Source organism: Plectropomus leopardus, chromosome 24, assembly GCF_008729295.1.
Source record: "Plectropomus leopardus isolate mb chromosome 24, YSFRI_Pleo_2.0, whole genome shotgun sequence".
Classification (NCBI taxonomy): Eukaryota; Metazoa; Chordata; class Actinopteri; order Perciformes; family Serranidae; genus Plectropomus; species Plectropomus leopardus.
This window is the reverse complement of record NC_056486.1, coordinates 6,000,336-6,011,431: the sequence shown is the minus strand read 5'-3', so window position 1 is coordinate 6,011,431 and position 11,096 is coordinate 6,000,336. Positions and strand designations below refer to the sequence as shown.

The 11,096-nt window shown below is 36.2% G+C and overlaps 1 pseudogene; it reads right to left on the bottom strand.

The window, feature by feature from the left end:
- Positions 1–2,644: 2,644 nt before the first annotated feature.
- LOC121962721 overlaps positions 2,645–11,096 on the bottom strand; it is a 78,641-nt pseudogene continuing 70,189 nt past the window's right edge.

The following is an 11,096-nucleotide window of genomic DNA, read 5'->3' as shown; positions in this document are numbered from 1 at the left end:
ATAACATTTTTCATCAATAGAGACAAACAACAAACAAAAAATAACGTTTTTATCCATTTACATGTAAACCAAGAATTGCTCTTGAGCCACAGTGGTTATATATATAGAACTGGCCGAGGTGAGTGTGACAATCAAACGACGATGCCCTTTATTTTTTGTCTCCAAACCTTTTTCTCAACCGTCATTTCTCTACAGCGCCCGCTCTGAAATCTTTGAAAGAGGAACATTCTTTGGGAGAGTCTTTGTAAGTTGTGGATGTAGCAGAGGTTTGGCAGAGCATGTTTCTCTTTAACACAGTCCATACATGTCATAAGTGCTGAATCATGTTAAAATCACTTATTGGAAACGATATTCAATAAGAACAATATCAAATGTTTCTCAGTGGAGTCATTTGGACAAAGTCTTCTGAATTGTTTGCACACCAGAGAGGAAGAAAACCGCCCTGCCTGGTGCTCTCGGGAGTTGCCGTGGGAGGTTTTCTATTTTTTTTTTCTCCAAAAGTCCTCCAGTGTTCTTCTTCTATTGTGCAAATACATTTTTGTTACATAGACAAGCAGGCATGCTGACTCACAAACCATGCAAAGAGTTAAAGTTGGCGCGAGCAGACGGCAAAAAAATATAGTATTAAAGTTTCTACAAAAAAAATGTTGTTAAATTAAAAGTTAAGCCAAATTAAATGAGTAACAAGTGGAATGTTGTGTTAGACATGAAAAAATATCAACTTAATCTCAAATTTTACAAGTTTATAAAATGATATAAAATAAATATGATCTTTAATCATGTGTTTGACAAAGCAGTTGAAAAATGGGGGGTAATTTAAACGTAATTAGATTTACTACTGTCAGATTAGTTGAATCAGAGCAGGAAAAGAGAAGCAGGAGACACTGATGCTACAGACAGTCATACATGATAGTGCAACGCATGCTCAGAGAGAGATTCTTAAATTGTCAGCTGATGTTTTCCATCCAAAACTTGTTAAAATCCATTTATTTTGGACGTCAGTGTCCCCTACTTTTCTTTTCCCTCCAAGGAAAACTCAGCTAGCTACATAAAATGGCCTCTAAACCTCTTTCTGGATGTGTGATTTTGTCACAGTCGTAAGGTAAGTATGAAAACAAAAAAGAGACAAAAAAATTTCTGCTTTAATAGCCACTGACTGCATAGCATTGCATTATTTTACTTTGAAAACCATGTATCCGAATTTATTTGTTATGAATTAATTTTTAAAATTGGAAGATGTGATTTCTTGATTTGCAATTTCTAAATCTGAATTTGTGAACATTGACAAAAAATAAAATTCAAATTGTTAATTAAGAGATTTCAGTTCACATCTAGATATTAAAGTTTCAGAATATGAATTTTAAATAATTCTATTTTTTTCAAGATTTTTCATGTAACATTGCCCAAATTAATTTTTGGAATATATATATATATATATATCAGTATTCACAAATTAAATACAAACATTATAATTTCAGAATTATAAACAGATTCAGATTTCTGAAAATTTATTGGTCAAATTTAGATTAAAAAAACTGAGTTGAAAAATCTTGTTTTGTCTTGTTTTGTAAATTCTTTAATTTTTTGATCTAAATTGAAATTTCTTGATTTGCTTTTGTTCTCACCAAATTCAGATTTAGAGAAATAGTTTGAATTTTTTAGAGAGGTAAACAAGAAAAACTACATTTAAAAATGGTGTTTCAAATGTATAAATATTCCAATGCTATGAGTTCCAGTGGTGTTTGAATTTCAATATTATAGTATAAATTGATTGTAAAAATCAAAATACTTTTGTCCTCTCATTTGCTTCCAATACAAAAGTGCATTATCACCCACGCGACAAGAGGAAAAGGGTATCAATTAGGCCAAACAAAAGTGATCAAAATGTTTTTACTCTGAAGGTGGTTCAAAAGTCAATTGCAAGTGCCACGCGTAATGACCACGATACTATCACTTGAGGGCAAAACAGTGCAGTCGATGACGAGTTAAATATGCTGCGTTTTTTTTAAAAAGTCCATGGAGTAATAACATACACCATACTGTTTTGTTCGCATCACAATATCATAGCTGTCATTAGTTAGAGTATCAATTTATAAATTTTTCCGTATACAAATCATCCTATAAAACAGTACAAATGTTTATAAATAACACAATTTGATGAAAATGCAGGAAGAGGCCGAGAGAGCCAAGAAAGAAAGAAAGAAAGAAAGAAAGTGTTGCTACCTATATTTCTGATAAATACAAGAAAGAAAGAAAGTTCTGAAGACGATAGTACTAAGTATGTGAATGCGGCAGCCCTATAACTATCCATAAAACGGATAAAAACACCAAATCTAGTGGATAAAAAAAAGTTAGAAAAAATAATCTTATAACGATAAAAAATAAAAAGTGACACACGCTCAGTATTCACAAATTAAATACAAACATTATAATTTCAGAATTATAAACAGATTCAGATTTCTGAAAATTTATTGGTCAAATTTAGATTAAAAAAACTGAGTTGAAAAATCTTGTTTTGTCTTGTTTTGTAAATTCTTTAATTTTTTGATCTAAATTGAAATTTCTTGATTTGCTTTTGTTCTCACAAATTCAGATTTAGAAATAGTTGAATTTTAGAGAGGTAAACAAGAAAAACTACATTTAAAAATGGTGTTCAAAGTAAAATATTCCAATGCTATGAGTCCAGTGGTGTTTGAATTTCAATATTAAGTATTAATTGATTGTAAAAATCAAAATACTTTTGTCTCTCATTTGCTTCCATACATAAGTGCATTATCACCCACGCACAAGAGGAAAATGTATCAATTAGGCAACAAAGTGATCAAATGTTTTACTCTGAAGGTGTTCAAAAGTCAATTGCAGTGCCGCGTAATGACCACATATCTCACTTGAGGGCAAAACAGTGCAGTCGATGACGAGTTAAATATGCTGCGTTTTTTTAAAAGTCCATGGAGTAATATCATACACCATACTGTTTTTCGCTCACAATATCATAGCTGTCATTAGTTAGAGTACATTTATAAATTTTCCATATACAAATCTCCTATAAACAGTACATGTTATAAATACACAATTGATGAAAATGCAGGAAGGCCGAGAGAGCCATAGAAAGAAAGAAAGAAAGAAAGAAAGTGTTGCTCCTTATTTCTGATAAATACAAGAAAGAAAGAAAGTTCTGAAGACGATAGTACTAAGTATGTGAATGGCAGCCCTATAACTATCCAGAAAACGGATAAAAACACAAATCTATGGATGAAAAAAGTTAGAAAAATAATCTTATACGATAAAAAATAAAAAGTGGACACGCTTACCAAACACATTTTTTTCTGATATTGTAAATTGACAACTTGATGTGGAAATCATACATGTAGATACAAACAGGCAATACTCGATTACTGCCCCTCAAAATATATTCAATTCAATATACATGACTAATGTTTAGCTCACACTAGCAACCAAGGTAGTTGCCAACCGGCAAAGCATGGGAGGCCGATCGGCACGGGTAAAGAAACGCTCGCTCGATGTGGAGATTAAATTAGTAAACATTGAACTGGGTACTGGGAGCCTTATCTGAAGGGCCAATACGAGAAATGTTTGCCAGCTAAGTGGAGTGAAAGTACTACTGTATATGCAAACTCATGCTTTGGCTTTTCTTGCTTGGCTTTCTCTTTTTGGATAACATTCAAAAATCTTGCGAAATGTCTGGTCTTTCTGCTCAAATGCATGCTTTATGTGTTTACAAAGCAATGACTTCAGTTAAAGGGAAGCTACATCAAAGGCTAAACCTTTTTGACAACCTAATTTCCTTGTTTGAAGCTCTCCATGTTTGCACCGTTCTCTACCTAAGCTGGCAACTACCTTTACAAAGCGTTTTTTTTCCATTTTTTACAGAAAAATAGATCCATCCAAAAGTAAAGTCTTCAAGAGAGGCTGTGAGAGACATAAATGTTGTCGTCGTCACGTTCCAAGTAAACATGCTGAAAGATTGTTTGCTTTGTCATTCTCGCCCTCGAAAGGACCGGAAACGCTCCGTCTCCCTCCCTCACGACCTCGGCGAGAAAAATCTTTTTTAACTTAAGGCAATCTTTTCCTGAACAATCCTGAAATCCAGCGGACCCTCACCAAGGCACTCCTCTCACTCGTCAACCTTCAACGACAGGCTGGTCCGGCGAGGCGACAAGTCTCGTCATCAAATCTTTGCAAAAGCCTACTCAAACTTCGGCCGACCAAAGACCACAGTGAACTTGTAAAATATTATCTCAGTTGCCGCGATGCCCTTTTTGTTTCGTCGGGAAAATAGTTGAGAAAAGAGAAAAGAAAGTCCCGAGCTGTGCTCGACAGCTGGGGACGTCTGCTGTCCCTGGTGTCCTTGTGGTCGGAGGGCAGCTGTGTAAAGCACCGTATGTTTCCGCAGTTCATCACACCTTCCTGTGACGAGACCAGATCTCGCCCCAAATACGCTCGCCCCTCTCCCCGCTGCTGTGGTCACTTGGTTAGCCGCCGTGGGCTAACGTGGGGGGTGCGAAGACTGACAGAAAAAAATGAGTGTCTCTGCGCGAGTGCTGCCAAGCAGCGCTGTTATGTTTAATTTTTTTTCCCAATTCAGTCCTCTGTCTCCTGATTGGCTCCCTACTCTGAGGCTGAGCCCACCCCCTCTCCCTCGTTTCGGCCGAGGGGCCGCCAATCAAGGTGACTGACGTGGTGAGTGGGGTTAGGGGGACTAAATGAAGGGATCAGTCGAGACTCTTCTCCGGAGAGGTCAATGGTAACACCCTCACGTTTCCCTCCGTTACAGTGGTTCCTCCTCCTCCATGGGCTCCTCCTCCGGCCTGCTGGACAAACACACATTCACAGATTTTAAACCTCAAGCTGCTCGTCACGTTTCCTCCAAACCTTCTGCGGACTGACGTCTTAAACTAAACGACGACAAATAACCTCCTGACCTGCACACACCAATCATTTGTTACCAATCATTTTACAACATTTTTTTCTGTTCACAGAAGTTTGAGCCTTCACCGACATACAGAAAGGTTCCTCTGAAAAACCTCAAATATGTTTCAAGAGGAGAGGAACATTTTTGGGCCTTTTGATTTTCATTTTGACTACACTCAGGCCAACAGTCATTTTTGTCATTTTCCAATTTTATTGCTTGGTTTTGTATGTTTTAATCTATCTCTATCTAGTGTTATTCATTTTCTTTACTTTTTTATAATTGCTATGCATGCTTAGAAATTATTTCAACTCAATATCCTTTTTTTAGGCTGACTTGAATACATTATCTTTATTGTCATTGTACTCGGGGACAATGAAATTGGTTTCTGTCAGCAGTGAAAAAAATAAATAAAAGTAGTTAAAAAAAGCAGTAATAGCAGCACATAAAGACTTGTTTAAGGGCAACTTTGAAAATTAAAATTAATGTGCACTCTCCCATTTATATAAAAATAAACAAAAATAATAATAAAATACATTTAAAAAATAATAATCTATGTTTAATCTTTTAAATATTAATTTAAGGTTGTATTTTAATGTTTTGAACATTTTATTTTCATCTTACCAACTAATAAATCCAAAACTCTGGGTGAGATATATTTCCGATGTGTTATTTGTTACAAGGTGATTCTTAAGTTGACTTAAACACACCGACATATACAGGAAAATTAGTCGGTGAATCTGTAGAGGAGCACAGAGCTCTGAGAGCTGAAAGTTAAGAGCTTATAAATATTAAGATGCTGACTCACTGAGATGATTCTCCCACACCAGCAGTGATCGTTTACCTTTGGTCCATGGCGTTGGTGTTGGCCACAGACAGAGAGGCCATGGCACTGACGGCCTCAGCCTCCTCGGAGTCTCCTCGTTTGGCTTCCAGCAGGGAGAGTCCCAGCCGCGGCGAGTAGCGGTGCACCGAGCGCCAGTACTTACCTAAATGGTACAGAAAGTACAGTATTAGAAAAGTTCACTATCCAGTCAATGACAAAGAAATATTGTTATAATTTTACAGATTTCTATAATCCCACATTGTGTCTGTCTGTGTGTTTCAGTGTTTTCAGTTTGTGTGATGAACTCACTGTGAGTCTCTAAGACTTTCTCCAGAGAGCGAACAGCGTTGGGGTTGGGCCTCTGCTCGAGGACGGCCTTTGGCAGCGGATCCAGCTGCACGAGACAAAAAACACACAATATTAAACAGGCTGCATTTTCAATACTTTCCACAAGCGGTTGGTCTGTTAAAATAATGTAAAATTCATTCAAACATTTTTATCACTTTAACATATTTTTATCTTGTTTGTTTTTCATTATTATTTTTTATCTTCATATTTGTCTTTCTATTTAATTTTAATTCTTTAATGTATTTTAATTATCTTTATTTATTTCTTTATGTTTTATTTTGTTTAAGTATTTTTCATCTATTTAATTATTTTTTAATGTATTTTCATTTTTTATTTGTCTTGTGTATGTTTGTGTATTGATATGGGTATGTAACGTTTATATTTCTTCAAAATCTAACAAAGTGTGAAAAAACAAACACACACAAAAAAATACAAAAAACATCAGTCCTATTTTTCATTTAGTATTAGTCCTTTATTGCAGGTGTGGTTAGTTTTTATCATATTTTATCAACCTCATTGTGATATTTTTGTGTCTAGTTTTAGCTGACGAAGAGTTAGTACATTTTAGTCTTATATTATTTAAAGAAAGATTTTTCTATTAGTGTTAATCAATAAAAACTGTTAACATTTTATTGTTTTTGTTGGTCTTTAGATTATATTGCACATTTCAGTCGACATAGTCGAGAGAAAGTTAATATTTTGTGGCCACGTTGCTTTTAATGCTTAATAACATCATGGTTTTCTTGTCTTAGTCATGAAAAAAAAAGGCTGTTGACAAACATATTTAGTTTCAGTTTCAATGAGTAAACGCAGATAACGCAGATAACCAGACAAACACGCAGCACTTCTCTCCAGCAGCGGCTCTTTGAAACGACATTAATTAGGATTCAGATCTTGTGAGTTGTCAAAGTGACCTCCTTACCTCCTGGCCTAGCAGGGCGGCCACGCAGGCCTCGGAGGCGTCGCAGATGGCGGTGAGGTCGTGACCCCCCTCCAGAGCCAGGACCACCCGACCTCCAGCGAGGGTCATCAGCTGCCTGGTCAGATAGCCAAAACCTGAGGGGAGGTTACAGGAAGCATGAGAACGTTTGCAAATGAATCTGCAGCTGAATTTCATTTACATTTCAGCAGTGTGTCAGAAACCACGTTTTCATTTGTTTTGTGTGGTCACTGCTGCAACCCGAGATAAGAAACACTTCAGATAATCTCAAACTCACATTTGGACGTCAAAGTGTAGCCGCCCAGTGGTGGAGGGTGTCCCTCCACAGCGTCGAAGCCAGAAGAGACCAGCACCATGTCCGGGGCGAACTCGTTGGCGATGGGCATCACCACTGACCTGAGAGCGGGAGGGTGGAGTTTGAAGATTATAAAGAATAACTGACAATGTTTTCACATGAAAGCAAAACAAGCAGCACAAATGCTTCATTTCAGCATCCTGCAAACATTTCCTCTCACACCTTCCTCAGCTGATCCATTCAGCAGCGTGTCTTGTTATTATCTGTCAATCCTCTGTCTCATTTTCAACCAAAAATACCGACCACTATCAAACATTTGCTGCTTTTATTTGTCTTATGAGCTGAAAAAATGACCAAATAAATCTACCTTATACCTTCAATGTCTTTGAGTTTTGAAAATTAGACATTTGATCGCATAATCTACTGTTTAATGTTGATGTCTGTTACTACTGTTATATGTTATTTTTCCTATTATTGTTGTGATGCATCTCTACACCTCTCTCCTTCCCTCTCTTTCTCTCCTATGTATCATTTTGTCATCTATTGTAATTTTATTGTTTTTTACAACATCTATTGCACGTCTGTCCTTCCTAAAAGAGGGATCCCTCCTCAGGTGCTCTTCTTGAAGTCTCTACTGTTTTTTTACCTGTTAAAGATTTTTTTAAATAGTTTTAAGGACAGAGCGATGTCGTATGCTGTTAAGCCCCCTGAGGAAAATTGTGATTTGTGATAATAAATAAATAATAAATCAAATTAAATTAAATTAAATTTAAATTTAAGAAATTGAGGTGAGCATTTTTAACATGTGAAAGACCATGTGATTGGTTGTTATGTGATGAGTTCATTAGAAAAAATATATAATTTTTATATTTATATTTTTATAATAAATAATCCTCACTAGTTTTTCTTCCCTACCACTAATAAAGCACTTCTCTACGGACAGAGATCAAACTAACACTGCTGTCAAACTGAACTAATCTATCTCTAAATTTGGTGATGTTTAATATTAACAAGTGTAATAATAATAATAAACAAGTGTTTCTTCATAAGTACTTGAGCTGAATAAACCATTCAAAAACTCACTGCATTTATAGAAAAACACTGTTTTGCAAAGATGTTTTTATCGAGTTGTGAAAAGTTTGGGAGGTAAATAGCTTTCACAGTGACTTGCAAAGTGTCTCTGCAGTTACATAAAATGTATATTTAGTGTATAAACAGTAGCTTCTGTTGCTGAATATTTATTTTGTCCGAATGAATTTAATTTATTCAGCTGCCTCAATACAGTTAATACAGTTGGCGGATGTAGTTTGTTAGAAAGAAAATAGTTCCAGCATGAAACTGCTCTGTGGATTACCTTGAGTAACTGTATCATGATTTCTGGAAAGAGACATTGCTTTTGAGTTTTTCTAATGTATTTTTTGGTGCTTTGAGCACAAGCCGAGTACCATCTAGTTACATTTTATTGGAGAGAAGGCAGACATCTTTACGGCCGTTATTTTCAACACTCTGCAACTCATACTAAATCAATCCGAATTTGATAAATAGCACTACAGATAAGAGGAAAAATATGAATTTTGATTTGGGGCTAAACTGTGCCTTTAACATACTGACCAAACTTGCATGATGACTGTGAAAAAGTATTGGAAGTATAATTATGACAACGGCTATAAAGACAGAGAATTTGTCATCGCTGGTTCATCTTTGTGTGATTTGGTACCTGAAGGCAGCCAGATACTCTGCGTCTCCCATGGGTGGATCGAGGCCTCCGGTGAAGGCAACGTTGACATTAAACCCGACTCCGGGCCCGCTGCCCACCTGAAGAGACACGCACACGAGTGACTCACACATACACGACAAACTGAAAAATATCAAGTCAAATTGCTGTTAGCAGCTTACTTTGCTTTTGATTTTCAATACCACTTCATATAACTTTATATGAGAATACTGCTGTTTGTATTTTACAGCTCTTTAAATATCATTAAGACATATACATCACATTTATTACATTACAGGATGTTTACTAAACAACATTACGCACAACAGCAAAATAATTGGCGAACTTCACTGTAAAATCTGACAAGTTGAGCTAAGTGTTACATTCATTTGAAATTAAGCTGTATATACTTAATTTCATGTAGATGTTGCAACTTAAAAATGACAAGTGAAATTACCTTGTTCTTTCTAAATGTTTGCAACCACAGTAAATTAAGTAAGTCTGACTTAACTTGATCATGACAAGAGGATTTAGTGTTTTAATATTTAAAAAATACAAATATGACTAATATTCAGCCAGCAGAATACAGATATATACCACTGTATGCTGGTTTACTAAATTTGTCAAAACTAAAAAAGATTTTATTAACTCAAGTTGTATTTACTTACATTTTTTAAGGCAATCGGTTTCCTAGATTTTTCAAAGTAAAATCATCTTGTCAGTGTTTAACGTTTCCATGCTGAATGCTGTGTAAAATCTTTCCCACAATGCACTGGGAAAATTTTGCTCACGTCTGATGACAGTTACTGAGATAATAGTCACAGACTATTCTCACCTCGTCAGGTGCTCCACTTCCAGGGAAGAAGTTGCCATCATCATAGCGATGAATGGACAGGTAGAGGACATTGGGGTCATCGTAGAACGCCTGCTGGGTGCCGTTGCCATGGTGAACATCCTGAGGATAAATAGTACACATGATATGGTTACTGTGTGCCGATATATATAGAGGAAACTTTGCATAACATTCTCACTACATCACATGACGGACATGAGACAGACGTACCCAGTCCACGATGAGGATCTTGTTGACGTTGAGTCTCTGCTGCAGCAGTTTGGCTGCGATGGCCACAGAGTTAAAGTAGCAGAAACCCCTGAAACAGCAGCAAGGAGAGGAAGGGCTGAGTCGTCCTGCTGGTTATCAAGCACTTTCCACTTTTATGTTTTTACAGACAGTTTAAAAAATGTTCCAGGAGGATATGAAAAATAAATAAAGCAGAATAAACGCTTTCTGCGCTAAAACTCAATGGTTTATGTCATTTCTATTCCAGACGAGCCTGTTCCAGCGCTGGTATTTGTGTATGCGTAGATTAAGTGTCTCCAGCTGAGTGTGGTGACGGCTGTGGCCTTACATGGGAGTGCTTTCCTCTGCATGGTGTCCAGGAGGGCGGACCACAGCGAAACCGTTCTGGAGAGACAGACAGGAGCGACAGGAACCTGTTAGCCACAGCGGCAATGATCACCACTCAGTGTTTCCCCTGTTTACTGAGTAGTGGTGAACCAACGCTAAAAACACTGTAATGTAGCCAAGTACACACCAAGAACACAACAAGGGGTGACTTTAACCCTTTGAAACCTGGATAGACATCAGTTTTTCAGACTCCTTTATGGTTTAATTCTCTTCAAAAACATGGGAAAAGGCAATGAGCAATTTGCAAGAAATTGCTTAAAGGAAATGATAAATAATAATAAAAGAAAATAAACTGGAAATCAATGTTAAAAAAGGGAAAGAGAGATAATTATTAAAAGATTCTATTAAAAAACATTCAGAAACTGTTTTTGTGATTATTATAATTATACATTTTAATATGAATATTTTTTCAGGTAATTTTCTTGCAAATTTACTCTTTTCTGTGCTTAAATTTTAGGCGAATTTCTTATTAAGTTGCTCGTGTTTTTGAAAGAAATCAAGCTGATTTGTTCAAAGGGTTGATAAAATTCTGAATGGGAAGCAATCCTATATAAAGCACTAAAGCACTAAGAGCA